Source organism: Anser cygnoides, chromosome 9, assembly GCF_040182565.1.
Source record: "Anser cygnoides isolate HZ-2024a breed goose chromosome 9, Taihu_goose_T2T_genome, whole genome shotgun sequence".
In the NCBI taxonomy this organism is placed as follows: Eukaryota; Metazoa; Chordata; class Aves; order Anseriformes; family Anatidae; genus Anser; species Anser cygnoides.
In genome coordinates, this window is record NC_089881.1 from 1,659,603 (window position 1) to 1,679,031 (window position 19,429).

Genomic DNA, 19,429 nt, shown 5'->3' on the forward strand with positions numbered 1-19,429 from the left:
CAGACTCAGCATAGGGAGATAGTAAGATTTATTGCCTATTACTAATAAGCTAGAGAAGCGAGAAACAAAGGAAAGAAACCAAAAGCACCTTCCCCCACATCCACCCTCTTCCACCTCCTCCCCCCCAGCGGCGCAGGGGAACGGGGTTATGGTCAGTCTATAGCGCTGCTTCTCCACCGCTCCTTCTCAGTCACTCTTGTCCCCTGTGCTGTGGGGTCCCTCCCACGGGATGCAGTCCTTGCTGAACTGATCTGGCGTGGGCTGCCCACAGGCAGCAGCTCTTCAAGAACTGCTCCAGATATGGGTCCGTACCAAGGGGTCCATCCCTCAGGAGCAAACTGCTCCAACCTGGATCCCCCACGGGCAGCAGCTCCTGCCAGCTCACCTGCTCCTGCGTGGGCTCCTCTCCACGGGCTACAGGTCCGGCCCGGAATCTGCTCCGGCAGGGGTCTTCCACAGGCCGCAGCCTCCGTCGGTGCAGGTCCACCTGCTCCACCGTGGTCTCCTCCACAGGCTGCAGCGTGGAACCCTGCTCCACCGTGGTACTCCATGGGCTGCAGGGGGACAGCCTGCTTCACCATGGTCCTCACCACAGGCCGCAGGGGACTTCTGCTCCGGCGCCTGGAGCACCTCTCCCCCTCCTTCTTCACTGACCTTGGCGCCTGCAAGGCTGTTCCTCACTCCTCTCACTCTCACAGCTGCTGTGTGGCGCAGCGTTTTTTTTTTTTTTTTTTTTCCCTGTCTTAAATATGCTCTCACAGAGGTACAAAACAACATCACTTATTGGCTCAGCTCTGGTCAGCAGTGGGGCCCTTACCAAACATGGGGCAGCTTCTAGATCCTTCTCACAGAAGCCACCCCTATGGCCCCCTGCTACCAAAACCTTGCCATGTAAACCCACTACAGAAGATCAAAGAGGTTAAAGACATGCAGGGAGTTATAAAGTTGTGGAATGGTGGGGATGTAAGTTGTAAATAGCAAGGTAAATACTTTTGAATAGCATTAAGAAAAATAATTTAGTAACATTTTAACCTTTCACAGTTTATGCTATATTATGAAACTTAATTCTGCAATGCCTGTTCCTTTCTGAGACTGCATGAGTAGTAGCAGTGGTTCCAAGTTTTCTTGTATGACCTTCTTCCTCCCCAAAACAGTTTTTTCCAGTAGATGCTCAAGTAACTCTCCAGTGTGCTTATCTCAGTACTTGATTTCTAGCTATCCATTCTTCATCAACATTAATGTTAACTTGATTTATGATTATATTTTGAGTTTTTTTGTTTTGTTTTGTTTATTTTTGTTATTGTTTAAAATGTTTCAGTTTAGGATTGGTAAGAAATTGTTACATCTTTATAAAATAAAATAATAAAATTAAATAAACAAATAAAAGTCCTTCTTCACAGACAAAAAATTTGCCCCTTATATAGCTTAATCAATCCATTATTTATTTCAAGTAAGATAAGGTGGGTACCTACAGGTGCTTTGACAGCTTTGCATTCTTAGCTCTGCTGATACAAAAGCTCACAGAGTAACACGTTCAAAATGTAGAGGTGTTTGGCTTACTGAAAAGGACAGGCAAAGAAGCTGAATTCAGCCAATTCAAAACAAATTCTTAATTATATTCTTGCATAAATGGTTTTGTATTTTAATAAGACAGTTCTGTAACCTGTAGAGTGGTAACATTCAGATATTCAGCTATTTTTAGAGCTCTTCAAGTGCATGACAAACAACCTAAATGGATATTTAGTTCTCAAGAACACACACAATCTTCCAGTTAACATGCTGCATGGTTTCTGATTTTATTTATACAGCAGTCACTCTTAAATTCACTGGCCATGAGATCTGCACCTGATTTAAGAAGGGGTGGTAATATTTTTGTAAGTTCTGCAGTCAAATGTAGAATGTATTGTTACCATCTGACTCTATGCTTATTCCAGCATGTGCAAAGACATAGCAATATTTCTTACTTTTTACAGCTTTTTCTAGAATATTGCCTGGTGAAGATTTTTTACTTTTCCTGTCATACTTCAATAATACTCAAGATTGAAAGAGATTTTCATAACGTGTTGAGGCTGGACTTACCCTCCTGGAAGCAAACTAAAATTCTAGCGATCAGTATATTTATCAAACTCTTCAGCATTTAAGGAGCATATTAGAATACTATGTTTTTATGGTATGTGATTGTTAGAACCAAGATTGCTAGGAAATTCTTAACTGAGGTGTGATTTCATGTGTACTGTGGTTTCTACGGCAACTCAGGCTAAATAAAAAAATCTAACCAATACTACATCAGCATTCTTTGTTGTTTTTAATGTAAGTGAATGTTTGCATCACTACATTAACGACTCTGCTTACTTCAATAGTTTGAGTTATTTATTGTTAGGAATACAGCCTCAGAGAAAACTTTTATGCTACATATGCTCTGATCAGAGAAAATTCAATAAATCCAGTCACTAATGACAAATATATTCATGCTATTGAATCTGCTTGATAGTTCTGATGATGGAAGTGTTTAAACTGCTGTAGATTTTTTTTTCATGTGGAAATATTTTAATATTCTGAAGAACCTTCCTTTGTGAAACAGAGGAATTATTTTCAATTGTTTTCTAGTTAAAAAATACACACCACTTGCTCAATAGCACAGAAGTAGGTAAAAAATAATAACAATAATAAACACAAAAAACACACTACATCTTCAAGATGATTACTATATTATACTATCTCCACCTGAAAATTGCTTGAAAGGAACTGAATATCATAGCAAGCATCTTCAATAAGAATTGTGGTAAAAAAAAATAATGGCAATTGCTATCTTTAGAAAATAGACCACAAAGACATTAGAAGACTTATGAAATATTTGTGTGTTATCATGCCATCCCGTCATGCTTTTGACAACGAGTTTGTCACAACTTAACAGTCTACTTCTGTCAAAGTGACTTGAAGATAAGAGATGAAGCCGTATAGCTATCATAGAATCTGATCCCACTCTTTATTCAGTGAAAAATTAAATGGCAGCTTCCATGAAGAGTAGAGAGATGCCTCCTATACAGCCTAGTGCTGGAGAAACAGCAGAGATGAAAATTGCTGCCTGATACTCATATAATGAGCAGCTCACAGCAGGGCAGAGGAACAAGGATGACACTGCATGGCAAAATAAAGCCTGAGCCATTCATTGCATATTAGCTTCTCTTCAATTCAAAGAAACATGAATCCCCTCCACAGCTATTATAAATAAAAGTAACATTACAGAAATTGCTATGTCAGGTATAATGTAGGTTGCACTTTTTCTCCCAAGTTCTCTTCTCTGGTTAGCTATTCTTTAGCTCTGAAGAATCTGATGGGCTGTCCTAACATGCACACTGATGTAATAATGCAATTACACTGTTACTAACCACCTGAATATAGAACACAACATGCATAAGTGAGAAAGTTGCTAATACTCAACTACTGCCTGCCCTGTTAAGCAACTGCTGATTCAAGATAACATATTTGCCACTAAGGTAGCACCACACAGTAAAAATCGGTACACAATTATATGATTTATCACCAATAATGTTGTGATCATTAATTATGGGCCTCTGAGTTGGAGTTTGCTGGTTGGCTATCAAGGCTTTTAGCCTTCTGCTGATGTAAGATGGATATAACTAAAGAGACCAGCAAGAATCAGACAAGTGAAAAAACAAGCACAGAAATACAGAAATTTCTGAATGCTTTAAAGATTTAAAAACAATTCTCTTTCCCTCTAGAAAGTAAATTAAAGGTTGGATGGTTTCAGTTTCATTCTTCTTGGTGAATTTCTGCAAACAAGACTACACTAAATGTAGAGTTTTACATCCGACAAGGCAGATCTATTCAAAGAATAGTTGATAAATTCTGTGTACCAATTTTGAATGTTTTAATAAGTGAAACAGCAAAAATCACAGAACACAGTTTCCACAGACGTTTCTCTGGTAGGAATTTACAAACACAGCAGGGATGCAATTAATATTTTTTACATTGTGATTTGGCATGGAGGTGGTAAAATACACGATGCTGAATGTAAGCTGGGTACTAGGTCACCAAGGAAACAACAAAATGACTATCTAAAATTTGTGCTTATTTGCAATCAGAATTTTGGCTCACTCAAGCCCTTTCAAAATAGGTTTGTGTCATAAATTAACATTATGAACCCTGTACTGGTTATTCAGCATAATATCTGACTAAATATTTATATCATATGAATATCAAGCAAATCTCTAAGTATTTGCCGTGAGCTTCAAACTGAGCTATCTTGCAGCAAGGAAATCTGCAAAGATTTCTTGGGGAAAAATGCAAGTTCACTAGAAATTAGAAACAAAGAATTTAATTGCTTCATCTATTTTAAGGGCAAATAGAAATGTTAATTAAGTTGCAGAGGGACTATTATTTTGGAAAATGCATAATCAATTTTGTAGATGTCATGATTTAAAATTTTATTCAAGCTCATAATGAAAGACAGGATGCAAAACTTAGTTAAATGCAGCTATGTTTTCACATCAGGAACAAAGATGTTTTGCCAACATTGTCATCTGTATGTTCTAATCAGGTAAGCTCAGACATACCAGTTGAGGTTGTTCATTCAACTTATTTATTTGACTCCTGTCAAATATCATAGGAAATATTATGCATAGCCCTTTTTTTTTTTTTTTTTTTTTTTTTTTTTTTTTTTAATTTGCAGGTCAATAGCTTACTTGTTTTTGTGCCAGCTTGGGGTTGATTGCCATTTACCCTTTATATGAACTGATTCAGATGCTCACCAACAGAAGACTGAATGCATGTGTATGGAGTCAGAGCTGATGTTTTGTGTCCTTTTCAGAACGAAGCAGTATCTTGTGAACAGCATATTAAATGCATAACAAATCTTAAAACTTGAGACTTCAACAGGAAAGACTACATTTACTTCAAAAATGTATGTGAACTAAAGTTGTCAAATAGAAAACTTTCATAGACTATGTTACTTTTCAAATCATATGAGGCAATTACCATTTAAAATAGGTATTAAATACACGTTATAGTACCTTTACACCGAATCTGCTTTACTGTAAAAATAATTTCAACTGAATATTTTCTAGAGCATGATCAAAACTTTGCTCTTGACACACAGTATGATTTAGCAAAAAATTGAGAACATTTTTCTAAATGTCAGTATATGTATTTTTAGATGCTTGTTAGTACTGATTAAATGAAATTACAAGTTATTATGACAAAAAGATTTTCCTGCCATTCCATTCATTTACAATGCTATCTTCTCTGTATGTGATTCAACTCCAGTCAATCCAAACTATATTTAAAACCCAAGCAAATGTTCTCTCAGTTTGTTTCTGAATTAAGCTTAGAGTATGCACATCCTATGTTCTGAAAACTCATTCACATGAAAATGTCACATTAGCACAAATAATATTCTGAGAAGAAGTTGCCTCTTTCATCTGACATGAAAGACAGGTGCAACACAGCAAATTTTATTCAGTTGGAAGTACCTAAACCAGCTTTAATTTAAATATCTACTTTGGAGAGCTCAAGAATTAAAACAGCCTACTTAAGTTTTTAATCTAATCAGATAGATTTTACATTCCATATTGCTGTGTTGGCAATATCTGAGCAGACCAAAGTGTAAATAGTATCTCTCTTCAATATACTGTTTCGTTTAATAAGAATTTTCAAGAAGAAGGTCTTTTATAAGATAGATTCTTCTCTTTTGTCTTCAGCAGTCATATTTCATGACACCTAGTTCACTACTTTATGAATAATTATTCCATCTACCAAAATATATGTAAATGTAACAAAAATCTAGATAAAAGAATTAAATACCCATATAATTTCTATGTCACTAAGAAACCATTAAGGTCTAAGTCAAATCCATTAAGTTCTTCCAGTGTTGCATGAAGAGAGGGGACAGACATGGAGACAAAGAAATGGATGCTTTGCAACATTCTATAGAAGTCAATTGCAAAGAGTTTTGGGACCCTTGTTCTGCACAGCTCATTACTTGGAATTTCTTAAAAAACAATTCTGCTGTGTTTGTAAAGAGAGGAACAGAATACAGAAATTCTTAAACTGCTTGTAATGGAAGGTATAAGTTTGTATCTTAGGATGGAGGAAAATAAACTTTAAAGCTTTACATCTCAGTAAGAATGAGGTTGGAAATTGAAATGACAAGCATGTAATTAAGACAATAGGTAGATTTTTCCTTGGCAGGGAAGAAAAGAAGTAGGTCCAAAAGTCTAGCTACTGTAAATTAGGCCTATTTCTCCAACACTGATTTTGGACATCCAACATGCATCTCCAGAAAAATGCAAATGCAAGTCAGTTCATGTTCTTGTTGGGATAAATGGCAGATTTGCCAATGAGATGAATCAACAGCCAGTAGAAAATTCAAATATTTTGTGAGAAAGGCCCAAACTGTTCTGCCAAAACCACCTTTGGTAGGAGTAACTTAAATTTATGTTGGTAGTTCTTTAATTGACTGACTCCAAAACAGGCAAACTCCAACACATGAAATTGTATCCTCTCAGTGTGTATGAGGATTCCAGTATTTTAAATCTCTCCTATTTAGCTGTTCACATTTTTGCTCTGAATAGTACTCTCTTAATCTCTAATTCTATTTTTATTTTTATATTTTTATTATTTTTATTAAAAGCCAATTATAACGGGATATGACCCTTTTTCTTTTTTTCTTTGACAGAACAAAAATAACTTAGGATTCTGCCAATATTAGGAAAAAACATTGTGTTCTCTATAATTTCTGTAGATAAACTGCTCAATAGCTTTCTCATTCTGAACATTTTTAAAATTCTCACTGACATAGGTGACATCGTCAATATCACTATAAGAATATTGTTTGGTCTCATTAAGAAATAAAAGGGAAGAAAACCAATATTCTTTTCATCCTTCCTTAGTCACTAGTTTTCAAAAGCTCTTAACAGTTCTCTAGGCTTATTTTTTCACTGTCTTTCTGATAAGTAGCCTACAAGTATTCAAGGAAAAAAGTACTATTCATCTAAAGTTAAGTTAGAATATACTTAGACATTTAATGATTGAATGAGCTTGTTTGCTTGTTTTGTCCTTTTTTTTTTTTTTTTAATCCTCAAGTGTTACTGTTTCAGTCTTCAGATTAATACATTTTGAATAGCACTTGTTGGTCTGATCTGAGAATGCATTTATGATCAAGCCATGTCAGCAGACAGAGCTATTTTGGTGTAGCAGGTGGGAGGAGGTGTCCTCCAGTAGACACTGAATTATCTTTCAGCTGGAGACAAATGGATCTTCCAAATCAATGCTTAGTTGATTCACAGACAATCTAAAGAAAGTCTCATAATTTCCACCATGTCTGATACATAGATAAACACCTGTGTCAGCATTCTAAAGTTAAAAGAGCCCTTCCTCTTTAAAAAAATCATTTAGTTATTAAGAGCACTTTCAGAAGCATTTTCTAAAGCAGAAGTCCCATTTATCAGTGCTGATCTTGAAACAAGAACAAGGAACCAACCTGTTACTGAAAATAATATCGAGTAGATCAAATGAATTAGAGCATAACATAAACATTAAAAGAAAGAGATACATGAATAGCATAGCTTTATAAAAGTCTTAATCCTTACATTCTCATAAGTTAATTAAATTAATTATAGCTTAGAAAACAATGATAATAAGGATTGCCAATGATTAATCAATTAACCACTTTATGCTTGTGTAACTGGCAAAACTTTAGGAAATACAGTGACCTAATTGCTTTCTTCAAATAATGGAAAAATAAACTACAAAATGGATCACAACAAAAAAATGAAACCACTGGTAAAGAAAAGCCTTTTGTACTTGTATTCAGATGACTGTGGAGAAAGCTCTTTTAAACAGGGAACAAAAAGCTGTAATACAGTTCAAACACGCAAAATTTTCATTAGATTGCACCAGGATTTCCTTATACAGTATATCAAATATTTTCACTTAGTCTAGTGACAATAACGACTCTAGTTTCTGCTCAATGAATATTTAACTCATCTGTACATTTCTGAAGGTACAATTAGTTATATGATTTTATCTCTGGCTAGGGACTAGAAACCTGGATTCCCTACTCTGAGAGAGTACTGCACCAGAAATTAGGTCAAAGCTATGCTTTGTTTTTTCTGGAATGGACAAAATACAGAAAAATGGGTTATTATTTTAAGGTTTGGAAAGCAACTTTTTCTCACCAAGCGTTTTACAATGAAAATCCATGCGGTAGTATGGGTTAATGGCTGGTTACACCCCAGTACTTTCTGAGCTCATTTTTACCATGGTTTCTGCAAATTCTTCCAAATCCCCTAAGGTAATGAGGAACAACATATCCCTGTAATGCTTCATGGCACAACCTTTACCTCTGTCCCTCTTTAAAAGCTCTTCTCTTGCTTGCAAGTTTCATTCCTATGGAAGACTGTCCAATAGGGTGAAGAAGGGACAAGAAAGGAATGACTCCCATTTCAGCAGCTGAGATACCTTTATTATTAATTTTTAATTATTATTCCTTCTGCAAAGGTTTCTAAAGCATGCCTTCCACAACAAACAAAACATACCATAGGCAACTCATATACTATGCTCTCGACACAAACAAAACTCATTGAACTCAAAATTAAAAAGAATACAGAGTAAAAATAAACAAGTTTGAGGGAGAAGTCTGGATGGACATGGGCCAAGGAAAAGAATGGATTTGACAAGCTAAAAGTCAGAAACTAGAAACCCGGAAACCTATATGGCAACTCTTAACACTTATGCAGTGGGTCTTTTATATGAATCTATTTTAGACAAGCAAATGGCTCTTTGGATATTACAAATTAGATATGCCATATGATTTTCTTTTATAAACTATGTTGTTTATCCACTTCTCTAAAGGCTGCCACACACCCAGATCACCACAACAATTATGTTGACAGAAATAGTTCCTTTGATTTTTAAGCCTATTTAAAAAAGAGCAGCAACACTGAGTTCTGCAATTCTTTATACGTGTCTCAGGCCATTTCAGTCTTTATGTCTACACAGAGGTACTGCATCCCCGAAACACATTTGCAAACTGCAGGACAGTGTATTTCACAGCAAGAGAAATAAGCAAAGAATTTGATCAATGCCACAGGCAGTGACACCGTAGACATAGCTGATGGTGCAAAGTTACATTTTTGTTGTTACCATCTTTCACTTGCTGGGATACTTACAATTCTGCTTGCTTCTATATTTAAAATAAATAAATAAATGCATCTATCTTGACACTTTCTACAAGGGTATTATTCTAGTTGTGTGCTCCTGATCTGCTTTGCTTCTGGCAATAGATGGCAGTAATCAAAAGAGCTTTAAATTAAGCTTTACATTAATACTTAAGCAGGAATTTTTCAGCAGCAGAGGGGCTGAATTCCTCTCTCTGCTTACGTGCACCTTGTCATACTGAAGACCACCAGCAGGTATCATTTGCTCTGCAAAAGATTCCCAGAATGAACAAAAATTTTTGTGATCTTTACTGCACACTCAGTAGTGAATAAACAGCAGCTCTGGAAAACGCAAACTCAAATTCATATGTCATGGCTCATTATAATCCAATACAGTTTGCAGAAAACCATCATGAAAATTATACTTGTTTATATTCTCGGTTGACTGGGCACTGCCATTTCGTCCTGTTGCCGTTATTTCCATATGCAGATAAGAATAAGGATTCGCTGCAACAGAAATAGTTAATGGGAAAGTGTTTGAACCTACAGTGTGCATACAGAATGCATTAGGCATTCACCTGTGGTTGGAAGGAGGAAGACCTTCCTCCAGCATCCTCAGGTGTCTGCATTCATTCACAGTAAATAGATAAGGCCATGCTAAGTGCAGCATTTCCTCTGTCACAGAAAGATTCATAGACCACAGATCCGAACTATGCCCACACTTGAATTTTGCCATAGTATGTCAAATGTATAGATTCTCATTACTTATATGTAAACTGGAATTCTCTTAAAGAAAAAAAAAATCAAAAGCATACAATCGGACAGAGATGCTGAATTTCTCAGCTGCTAGATGCTTTTAAATATTCTCTTATTTCCATATAACCCTGAAATGGAAGAAAAACAAAATTAATAATTCATTTTAAAATGACATCAGCTTGTTTGTAAAATGCAAATGTCCTTCTGCCTAAACCCAGTGACTCCTGGGGAGTTCTCTGCATTGCTAACATTCACTTTTGGATTAACATCAATTTTTCACCTCTTCCTGTTTCTATCAACTTTTTTTCCCCTTTGTCCTGTAACTGTAGTTGCCTGTCAACACACTATGTTGCTCTTTTCTAACACCCACTCCTGCTTGTTTGACTTCTGCTATTCTCTTCTTTTATACTTTGCAATAAATCTTTGCCAAGAACAGTACACTCCATGCACTCATGCTACAGAAGCATTTTCTGACCGAGTCTGCCACCTTCTTTAAAATCCTATCTATTGAGTGTCCAAGCTATGATCTGAGAAACACAACAAAGGATTAAGGGGCCAACGAGCAAAACACTGATGAGACAAAGTTTTTCTCAAATAATTCCAGCATTGATGTCACATAACTGATCAATACTGAACAAACCCTAAATTATCATGATCCATACATATTACGCCTTAGCTGGGACAACTGTCAATCCTTCAACCCAATAAGAAAAGATTAATTAAAATAGATGTTACTTCCCAGGTGAAGCAAAAATTGTAAAGCAGGACATAAACCTCATTTCCTCATAGGCTAAGTCTTCTTAGAAAAGACAGGAGGAATACTGAGGGGACTGCAGCCATAGTTTGAGGGTCAGAAATCTTTGGACATTTCCCGCTTCCATGACATCATTGTGGTGTGCATTAGATGACTGCAGACAACAGAGAAATAATTTCTGAATTATTTTAATTTTTAATTTGATATATCATGTCTTAAGTATCCTATCTCCAATGTGCATTCTCATGATTCTTCTTTCTGTTTCTTTTAATATAAGAGATTTCAGGGTTACATTGTAGTGTATATGCTGAACGCTTAACAACAATACCAGGGTGTTTCTACAATGCACTGCAATGCCAGGTGAGTGTGCTGAAGCTACCTCAATATCCAAGGGCAGCAAAACGCTATATTGTGACTAATTACAAGTGATAAAGCATTATTCCATGCAGGATATGTTTGTTTGAATGTGGCTTGGGTATCTCCAACACATCATGGTATTGTGTCTTGTAGTCATTCTCTTGGATCTATGTTATGGATTTTCAGTATTTCTCTACTTCAGATGAAATACAGCATGTTATACCTTAACTTTACCAAACATTTTTCTGCAGCTTCCTAAGAAATGTTTGGTGAGTTCTGCAGTTCAGGAGAGAACAGCAAGAAAGATAAAACCACAGGGATAATCTAGTAAGTCTATCCAGAGGTTTGGACTGACAAGTCAGATACAGTTTGTGTTATTTATATGTCAGTAGTATTCCTCATTAAGTAGCCAGAGGTTACAGAAGCAGTACAAAATATATTTGTTGTATAGAATTCTATTATTTAAACATTTCTGATTATCTAAGAAGATACTGCCATTGGCTACAAAATCAGCTTGTTGCAGAGGATGGTAGAGGTAGAGAACAGCAGAGGATTATACATAAAACTTGAAAATAAAATGAATAAATACAATATTTTGATGATACAAAAAAAATAGTTAGGGAAATAACTGTACCACTTTCTTTTGACAGATGTTTGTTTGGGGATCTGGTGATGTACATGTCTTCCTGTAAGTGCAGTCCAATCTTCTCTTTCACCTTCAAAACACTGTTTTAAATAGACAGCTTAATTACTGCTTGTGTTCACTAGTTTTCTGCAGGGTACATTCACTCCACAGTTGGCTTAGGGATACTGAGCCTCTGGCAAAGAACTAGCATAAAATTAGCCTTCATGTCTTGCCCCTTTAAAGTACTTCTAGATACATGAAGTAGAAAACTGACAGCTTTATCAAAAGCTGGGTATTTGCCATCATCTAAATATCAGAATTTCTGGGTCTGTCCTGAAATGCATGCCCTTTCTGACGTGGAGATCAGAACTGGCATCACAAAAATTAAGTCAAGCACACATTTATTTTGGAAGTTATTGCATGTTAATGCTGGTAGGCAACTAAGCACCACACAGCTCTTTGCTCACTCCTCCCCAGTGAGATGGGGAGAGAAATGAAAGAGGCTAAGTGCAAAACCTCATGGGTGGAGATGAAGACAGTTTGATAGATAAAGCAAAAGCTGCATGTACAAGCAAAGCAAAATAAGGAGTTAATTCACTATGTCCCATTGGTGCCCAGATGGTTAGCTATTTCCAGGAAAGCAAGGCTTCATCATGTGTAATACGTACTTGGGAAAATAAATGCCGTAACCCTGACTTCCACCACCACCACCACCACCCTCCTCCCTCTTTTCTCCCAGCTTTTATTACTGAGCGTGACATCATATGGTATGGGATATGCCTTTGGTCAGTGGGGTCAGCTGTCCTGGCTGTGGCCCCCCCGAGCTTGTGGTGCACCCCCAGCCTGCTTGCTGGTGTGGCAGTGTGAGAAAATGAAAAGGCCTTAACACTCTGTAAGGACTGCTCAGCAATAGCTAAAACATTGGTGTGTTATCAACACTGCCTTGGTCATAAACCCAAAACATAGAACCATGTGAGCTACTATGAAGAAAATTAACTCTATTGCAGCCAAAACCAGTACTAAGGTATATACTTCAATATATGGAAGTCAATAGTGTCAGAGGAAATCTTTGAGGAAGCTACCAAAATACTCCATATATCTACTGCTTGCTTTTCTCTCTTGTTAAGTTCTCATTGAAAGGAAATATTTATGTATTCATAGCCTGCTAGAATAGCAGAAAGAATGAATTCCTCAAAGATAACTATGAACTCACTCATGAGCAGAGCACATATCTGAGCCTCAACTGCCCACTGTGCAGCACAGAGGTAACTTGCAACGTCTATGCTGCAAAGTGTTGACAGTTTGGTGATTACCCCAGGGCTATATCCACCACGTTCACCACATGAGGGAACATCCATAGCCACATCTTACCAATGCTCATGCTGACAAGGATTATTAGCTCAGACTCAGCATCACATCCCTTGCAAGTATTCAGCATCTGCACCCAACTGGCTTAACCTGAGGTCTGCTTAGGGTGTCCCTGAATCACTTTCCCCTGTAACTGGTTCCAGGTCAATCATCCACCTGGTTTCTTCACATCCACCTGGCAGATATTCATGGGAGGCACCTCTGGATTTCCCCAGTCCTGTGCTGCCTTTCCTTCAGGCTCATTCCTGGTTCTCTATCAATTACAGCATCCAGCAGATGCTGTGAATTATGCCTATGATAATGGTACCAATGGATCTCACATCAGCTCATGATCCCTAAAGAGCAGATTGAATCTCAGTTGTTATCAAAAGCACATTTACATAAACATAGTATTTTGAAAATGTTTATAAAGAGGAAAGTATGTTCATAGCACAAACATTTAACCATATGCAGATCCAGAGTGTCAAAAAATATAGTAAAGAATTTTTACAGCCACTTGTTTTTCAGGTCATCAGAAAAAAAGCAGACCAAGAATCACAATGACTTACCACGCTGTCTTGCCCAGCAAATTTTTTTTTAGGATAAAGTGCAAACACTGAAAATGCTTAGCGCTTATATATCAAGCAATGCCGTTGTAAATATTAGAATTTACTGCACTTATTAAATTGTTGGAAGCATCTGTTTTGTTGGCATTTAGAACTGGATACAGGCTGAGGCATGAAAAATATGATAGCAGCACTTCTCCAGGTGCTAGTTCGCAAAGCCCACACTGTGTTGACCACCGCATTGCTCTCCCACAGCAATAACCATATACATATGCTACTCCAGGTAGGAAGATTTAATGTAAATGCAAATGAAGTTTAGGGTAAAAATCAAATACAGCTCCAAAATATTTTGTCTGTTTTTAACACTGCCCTAATAATTATTGCTGGATATTAAGAAGAAACAAAGCCATTGTTTGGGGTTTTAATGCAACAAAGCATCCTAACAATCAGCTTGTGATAAGGACCTTGAAAGGGCTTTAAATGCAAGATGCCCAGTTCTGAGCTGATATTAGCTGAGAGCCTTTGGAACTTGGAAGGACGTTTTAAGGTGAATGGAAAGTTTAAGACTGTCTGTGAAAACCCTATATGTAATTATGAATGACAGAAGGAAACTGCACTGTATCCTCTCTTTAGTGAAAAAGATGGGGAGTGACAAAAAAGATGACAAAACATGCTTCATAGTTATTTGTTTTATGCTCATTACATAGTTGAATTCTGCAAGTAAAAATAGGAAATGTTAATTGGCTACCAGAATATCAACTTTTACATAAATAATGAGAATCTCTATGACATCCGGAAATACAATAAAAGTAGAATGATCTTTCCTATGTCAGGGTGGGAACTGAAATAAATAAAGATGCTACGGATTTCAGAGATGCTACTTTAGATGGGCTGCAAGTTCACTGAGATTACAAAAACAGTTATTAAAACACCATATAACAGCAGTGACTTATTTTCTCTCATATTCCCTGACAGCAGATGTTTCCTGAGGTTGGTAGGGAGCTTTTCTTCTGGGTATATTTTCTATTCAGGTTTTGTATGGGGCTTGCAATTTTTTCCAGAATTTGTTATGTACCCCTGTCAGAGAGTAAAATATTACATTTTTCTGCTCTGGTATGACATCATAATAACTGTTCAGCTAGCCAGCAGAACCACCATAGCACAAAAGCACTCCTCAAGCACTGGTCTTGATTTCTTCCAAAATTCCCAAAACAAGAGCAGAAAGTCACTGCAGAGCTCTATGTGGTAAGAGTAAGGAAAAAGCTCACCCCCTGTATCTAGATTATAGAATAGTATTACATGTATAAAGAGAATATAACCTCCAGAGAAAGCATACTTAATGCTATCATGGAAAGATGAGATGGCAAAAGATGCAAGGGCCTCAGCTATCCAAAAAGCAGAGTTTCCCTAGCTCTGCACCCTATACCCAAGAAAAAGAAAAACAAGATAATCAAGGTTTTATGGAAAACATTTCTCTGTTGTAAATGACAACGCACCAATAAGAGAAGGAAATTCATTGCTTGGTTGCTTATTTTAAAAATAGGACTGCATATTAAAAGTGAGTTTACTAAGTAATAGTGCCAGCTCACAGGCAGCCTTGAGGCATGAGTGTTCCCACTAGCTCCTATTGTTCATTCTCCTTTCATGCCACAGAGAAGTCAAAAGTACTCAGGGCTCCACTCCCTCTCTAAATCCTACAAATTAATATCCTTTCTGTCATCTGGAGCTCTCCTCCAAAGCCAAGAGTCATTTGAGTGTTCCAACTCAGGAACAATATTTTTAATTCTGCCATAGATCACCAAAGTTGACATTTAGAGACTATATGTAAATTATACAATGTGAAGCTTATGTAAAACTTACTTGTCTATTATTTGAAGTTTATATAATCTTAACTGCTTCATATATATTTGGAGGGTTTTAAGAAGCATTTAAACTAGATTTTTATTTATTTTATTTTTTTAAGAGTACGGAATAGATTTTTTTGCATGCTTTAAGAACAAATTAATCTGCACGGTTATTACTTGCACATTAGCAGCCCTTTCTGAAATGCAAATTCTCATTCTGGCTCGAGGTAAATTACCCTGACATTGGTGAGAAAAGAAGCCAAGTTTCTCTGTAGTGCTTGTGCAGTGTTGTCACTGAGGTAACATTTGGAGCCCTTTTGCACATTTTCTGTTTATTAGATAGCTGCTGACTACAGAGTGAAATCCCTTTGTGGTCCCCCATCTTGCTCACCTGTTGTCTCATATGTACAATAGCAACGGTCAGCTGGATCTCCCAGATCTGCAGATCTCCAATGTACCTCGTATTTTGGATAGTTTATACTGCCACGACAGTCCACATGGAAATGAAACTAGTGCTTGGAACAGCTCCCTCAGAACTTTTGGATTACCATGTTGAAAACCAGCTTTCAAGATAATAGCATAGCAATACACCCATAATAAAACATGTTCAAGGGCCTGGTAATCAGGTAACAATTGTAAATAAATATTAATAACAGACATAAAGAAAACAAGAGTGATGAGCAGTCTGTTTGGAAAACTTGTGGATGTTACTGAACTTATACATATCAAAAAAAAATAAAAATCACTTTATTGCAGAATGTTAAAAGCTAAATTAAACAACCCATTACCCGACCTGCTTACAACTATCCAGCAATGTTGTATAATTAAAAACGACTACTTAAATACTTATCACCCCCTAAACATACATTGAAGTTTCAAGGCCAGAAAGATGAGATCAATTGCTTTTCAAGGTTGCTGTTTAAATCTTAGATTCACATGGATGCCATCACAGAGTGGGCACTGCTGGAACCCTGACATACACTTTCTTTGATCTTCCAGGATAACTAGCACTTTCTGCTTGGGTCAACAATCCAGATGATGTCCAAAGCCCAGCACACTTTTCATCTCACTGTCTTGCATTATTTACCATGTCCATGAGGCACTAAGGAGCCTCATTAACTAAATAAGTAAATTTTGTGCAAGGCATTGTGAGGCCTTCCTTGAAGGAGCCATGAGGACAATGCACCTGTCATTTATATCTACCACTTAAACAGTTTTATAAATGCAGATGCATATAAACTTGAATTCCTCATTAGTGTGGAGCAGGAATAAAAGCATCAAAATCAGTGAACAACATTTGAAAATCAGAGTAAGTGCAGGGTCTGCGATGTAAGATGCTGACATTCAGCTCAGACTCGGGGGCGGCTTCAGAATTTATAACTGGAGAAATGGCTGGGGCCTCCCTCAGGGAAAAAATGCTGACAGATCCTAACAGCTGCAATGCCACAGATCTTACATTATTCTCTCACTGTAACACAGATACCAGGACAGTTAATATTCTTCTAAAATACTGTTTCTATATTCCAGTATTGAAATGATGTTTGCCTATACTTAATTTAGTGACATAAAATTGTATTTTCTTTTTTTAATTTTACTTTCTCTATAGAGTGGTTTTACTTGCAACCTTTTTGGAAATGATAAATTGAATTAAACCTTACCTTATTAGCAATTTGGGACTGAAAATTTGAAATTACCATATCTGTGTGACAAGCTGAACTATGAAGAGCTTCATAGTTTTAGACAAAAAATACCTTTAAAACGTACTGTTCTTTGTTTAGGTTCATCATTACAGCTTAGAGACTTATACAGAGCCTGATCACTGACTCCCTTCATGTACCCAAATTTCTTGTAGGTCCATCAGGAAATCTTAAATTCATTTATAGAAGAATCGCCAAAAAAACACACATCTTTATTTTTCTCCCATTTTGCCTTTATATTAAATACTAATTAACAGTGTTGGTCATTTACTGTAAAATCCAATTGACTTCAATGGTACAGATCTAAAATGAATTTAAGAATTCATATGAATATGCATTTTATTTTCTAATTTATCCTTGGCATTTTAAAAGGAGAATCTTTATCCCACTCGGTTACATGCAACATGAAAATAGAAAGAGATCCCCAGAAATAAGTCACCATGACAGCACAAGCTGTCCTACATTCACTGCCATTCCATTCATGCTTCTTATAAAGGACAATTAATGTAAGTAAAAATTATGTGAATGTCTGAACCGAGAAGAATCCGATACTCGATATTCTGGGAAAAGCCTGTGAAGACAAAGATCACTAAATGGTCACTAAACTAAGCATTTAATGAGAAAAAAAGGAAGCAACTTTCAAACATAAGAATCTTTCAAAGATAGTACTAGAAACTTTTCAAACACTAAGTGCCCCTATTCTCAACAGTTCAGAGAGCATGGAAAAATTGGTGGTTTGGTGGTTTCTACTTTCAGCTGCAGTTATTTTAAAAACTAGAACACACGACTGTCCCATTAAAAAGCTATTCCATATGCTGTGTGTCTTCTTCTCATTGTATTGACATGTATTTTAGGATGTCAACATGCAGAAGTAATACTGAAAATAAAAAATAAGAAGGCAAAGTATCAGAGTTGCTAGAAAATGTGACTTTTCTGAAGTATATTTGAAGAAGAAATGATCTTTAAAGAAGTTGTCATTTTTGTTGGAAATGACCAGAAATTACATTTGAAAAAAAAATCCACACAACCTGAAATTACTTGGAATCTTGACATCAACTGCCTCTAGAATTCTCTGATTTCTAAAAAAGTACAAGAATTTTACTACAGAACCGAACTCTCAAGGAGCATGATGAACTTTAACAGATTAATGTTTAGCAGACTACAGACATGGCAAAATACACCTTCTGATAACAGTGCTATTGCTAAACCCTCCTACCAATTATTAATTCTTCTCTCCAATAAAAATATTTCAAGACCTGTATCAATGAAATAGACCACATTATACAAGACAGAAGGGCTTTTTACATTTTTGTAGGAAGTTTGAACAATTTTGAAAAATCAGATAATGAGGAATAACTTTTCCAGCCAACTGAAGCTCACAGAGTAAATATGTTAAATGTGATTAGGAATAAAACTATTGCTGAATATATGCTATTGATACTTCACTAATAACTAGTGCTTGGAAGAAAGTCATTAGCATGTGCAACTTCCAGTTTGATACTAACATTGTAATTCAGGCACTGGTCTGAAAAGGGGCATGCATTTTTATCAACAGTCTAGACACAGATGCTATGCATTGAATATATAGTACTACACTGCCTTGTTCACAAGTTATTTCTTATTCCTACCAGCTCAAGTGAAATTGCTTTGCATGCTTTTTCTCTACCAAAGAAAATCCCAGAACTCTATCTAAGCATATCCAGTTCCATTACTTAATTTCTACAGGATCGTCTTTAGAGCTGTCAGTTACATGTCACAGACACTTGAAGAAAATTATTTATGTAAATTATTAAAAAAAAACACACAAAAAACCACACAACAAACCCAACAACAACAAAACTAGTAATACAGATACATCCAATGTACAGAACAAAAAGTTATCTCACACTATGGTGCTTCATTTTAAGATAGACAATTTCTCTCTTCACTAAATAGAATAGTTTTTACAGTTAAGAAATTGCTCGAGATTCTCTGCAAGATTTAATTACCTGCAGCAAATAGTTCTGATTTCTATATATGTTCTATTTTATTTTTATAGCAGCCACACCTTTATTATTATTTTTTTTTTTTATGACAGCCTGCTAACTATTATTTGTTCTGTTATGTACTGTAACCAAACAATTACTAAGAAAGCCGTTTTTGGTGATATGACTGATGGCAACAGCATTTCAGGAATAATAAATGTGAACTTTCTAATTTAATAAATGTCCAGTTTTATCACATTTCTCTTCTCTAAAATTTAACTGCATTTATAGAAGGTGACCAACACTTAAGGTGTTTCAGTAAATCAAAACCATCTTTTTT

At 36.2% G+C, this 19,429-nt stretch overlaps 1 long non-coding RNA gene across 1 annotated transcript; it reads left to right on the forward strand.

Moving 5' to 3' along the window:
• The first annotated feature begins 3,436 nt into the window (after positions 1 to 3,436).
• Positions 3,437 to 11,990, forward strand: LOC106036224 (uncharacterized). The gene is made up of 3 exons (XR_007158602.2): positions 3,437 to 3,497; positions 11,298 to 11,373; positions 11,697 to 11,990. It is a non-coding gene; the product is annotated as an uncharacterized lncRNA (long non-coding RNA).
• The last annotated feature ends 7,439 nt before the right edge of the window (positions 11,991 to 19,429 follow it).